Consider the following 3,284-nt stretch of genomic DNA (forward strand, 5'->3'; position numbering starts at 1 on the left):
CAGAGGCGGTGTGCGGTTGGCGCAGGATAGAGCAGGGTTTAGGGCTGTTGTGCATAGGGTCGCTATGAGTCGCAAATGACTCGACGGCACATAACAACAGCAACAACAACATGAGGTCATGGTATCAGGAATGGCTGTGGACAAACCATCTTGGAAGAAAGAAGTGAGGTAGTTAGAGATAGTTGATGCATTGGATCAGAGATAAAAGTGTGTGGTTGTTAGAGGTCTCAACATTGTACACAGATTTTACTTTACTATTATGCTGCTAACCTAAAGGCTGCAGGTCTCTGACAATTCTAAACCATCAGCAGTTCCACAGGTGAGAGATAGGCAGTTTCCCGTTGTGATGTACAGCTCTGGAACTCAATGGAGTATTGATTTGGGTCAGAATGGACTCAACAGCAATGAGTTTTGTTTTAGATGCTTTTTGATGGGGGGTGTGTGTGTGTGTGTGTGTGTGTGTGTGTGTGTGTAAGTATAGCTAGAAATATGGCTGAAAACAAAGAATACCAGACGAACGTCTTCTTTGAGTTATATTGACTAAGCAAAGGTATCTGACTGTGTGCATCATAACAAATTATGCCTAATGCTTAAAGAATGGGACTCCTAGAACACTTAGTTATGCCCCTGTGGGAGCTATATATAGACCAAGTGGCTGTTGTGCAAGGAAACACAATATGTTTTAACATTAAGAAAGGTGGCTATTAGAGATGTATCCTTTTCCCATCCTATTTAATCCGTATGCAGAGCTAATTATTTGAGAAGCTTACTCTATGAAGAGAAATGTGACATCAGCATCAATGGAAGGCTCATCAATAACCTTAGTTATGCAGATGACCCAATTTTGCTTGCTGAAAGTGAGGAAGACTCGAAGCACTTGCTGAAGAAGGTTAAATATTTTAGCCTTCAATATGGATTGCATCTCAACACCAAGAAAACAAAAATCCTTGCCACCGGACAGATTGGCAACCTTATGATTCATGGAGAAAAGATTAAAACTGTCAACGACATCATCTTACCTGGATCCACAACCAGTACATTAATACCAGTAGTCACGATATCGGGAGATGTATTGCACTGAGAAAGTAGGCAGTGAAGGGTCTCTCCAAATTAGTTGAGGAACAATGATGTCAGCTTGAGAACTAAGGTGTGTCTGATTCAGGCCATAGTCTTTTCAATCACTTGCTGTGCATCTGAGAGCTGGACAATGACTAAGGATGACAGAAGATGAATTGATGCCTTTTAACTTTAGTGTTGGAGAAAAGTGCTGAAGATCTCATGAACTTCTAAGAGAACAGAAGTCTTAGAGAAGGTGCCTTCAGCTTGCTGCTTGGAGGCAAAGATGAAAAAGCTTCATCTCACATACTTTGCCATGTTGCTAGGAGTGGCTATTCCTTAGAAAAGAACATCCCTCTTAGAAGAGTGGAGAGGCGGTGAAGGAAAGGAAGATCCTCAACTAGGTGGATTGACACTGTGATTGCAGCAATGAGCTTGAGTGTGTGAGAAACTGTGAGGTTGCACAGGATAGGACCGTGTTCAGATCTATGATCCATAAGGTTGCTATGAGTCATACTCTACTCGACGACACAACATTAGTAAAAATATCATTTCCTCTGTCACTAGATTATGATGTTTTAAAATAATAAATAAGAAAACAGTATAAAATCTATCACATTTGACTTTGAGTCTTCACACTTATGAGCTCTTTAGATATGACATATTATTCAAGTTTTTAAATCTGTTTTCTCATTGGTACAATCAGAATAATAATAGTCTTATGAGAGAACCTTTAAAAGTGGAATTTTAGCATAAGACTTTTCTTTAGAGAATGAGACTTTGGAGGATTTAAAAGCTAAAAGATCCTGATCGTATTGTCATTTGAAATGTTGGGATTACTAGTAATTAAGGCTAATGTGGCCATGAAAGACTCCAGAATACACGATTGGCATCTCAACATTATTGCTATACAGTATAGTAAGTATGTGATCATGCACCTGCCAGTTTGTTCCATGTGGTGACTTGTGTGTTGTTATATTACTGGAAACTATGCCACAAGCATTTGAAAAAACAGAAATGTCACCCAAGCTGAACAGGTTTCAGTGAACATTACAGATTAAAACAAAACAAAACAAAACAAAAACAACAGCAACAATAACAACAAAGAAAGCCTTGATAATCTACTTCTAAAAATTATCCAATAAAAATCATATGGGTAACATGACAATATTTCCCAGTACAGTGCTAGAAGATAAGTCCCTTAGGTTGAAGATATTAAAAATGATCAGTACTGCATCAATGGACTTAAGCATACCAAAGATCATGAAGACTACACAGGACAGGGAATTTTTCACTCTGCTGCATATGATAGTGCCATGAGTCAGAACGAAATGGAAGAAAACAAGCATCAACTTTATAATATTTAATTCAAATATGCCATTCAGAGCTACTACTAATATGCAATGTTGTTAGTGCTGTTGAATCACTTGCAACTCATAGTGACCTTATGTACAACATCTCTGAACCTTGCTCTATCCTTAACCAACCTTATTGTCTCTGACACACCTACCCCCATTACCCTAGTCACTGAGTCAATCCATCTCATTGAGGATCTTCCTCTCTTGGACTGTTCCTCCACCCTCCCAAGCATGATGTCCCTCTCCAAGGACTGGTCCCTCCTTGCAATATGGCAAGAGTATGTCAGATAAAGCTTCATAATTTGTGTCTCCAAGGAGTAGCTGGATTTCATCCTCTCCTAGATGAATCTGTTTGTCCTCTTAGCTGTCCATGATATATTCAATACTCTTCTAAGCACCACAACTCAAAGGCCTTGATTCTTCCTTATTTTGTGTCCATCCCTTTGATGCATAGCAGGTAATTGCAAAGACCATGTCCTGAATCAGGCACATCTTAGTCTTCAGACTGACATCGTTGCTCTTCAGTACTCTGGAGAAGTTTCAGGCAGGAAACTTTCTCAGTGCAATTTGTTTTTTGATTTACTATTGGTACAAAGAGTGTTGATCATGGAGACAAGCAAACTGCAGCTGTTAACAGTCTCAATCTCTTCACTTTCTATCATGATGCTGCCACTTGACCCAGTGGATAAAATCTTTGTTTTCTTGATGTTTAGCTTCAATCCATATTGAAGTCTGCAGTCCTTAACCTTCTGCATCAAGTGCTTCAGGTCCTCCTCAGGTTCAGCAAGCAAGGCTGTGTCATCTGCATAATGCAGATTGTTGATGAGTCTTCTTCCAATCCTGATGCCTCACTCCACCTCATAGAGCCAA

This window comes from Elephantulus edwardii, unplaced genomic scaffold (assembly GCF_000299155.1).
Source record: "Elephantulus edwardii isolate Elephantulus edwardi_28Jun2011 unplaced genomic scaffold, EleEdw1.0 scaffold00110, whole genome shotgun sequence".
NCBI classification, from domain to species: Eukaryota; Metazoa; Chordata; class Mammalia; order Macroscelidea; family Macroscelididae; genus Elephantulus; species Elephantulus edwardii.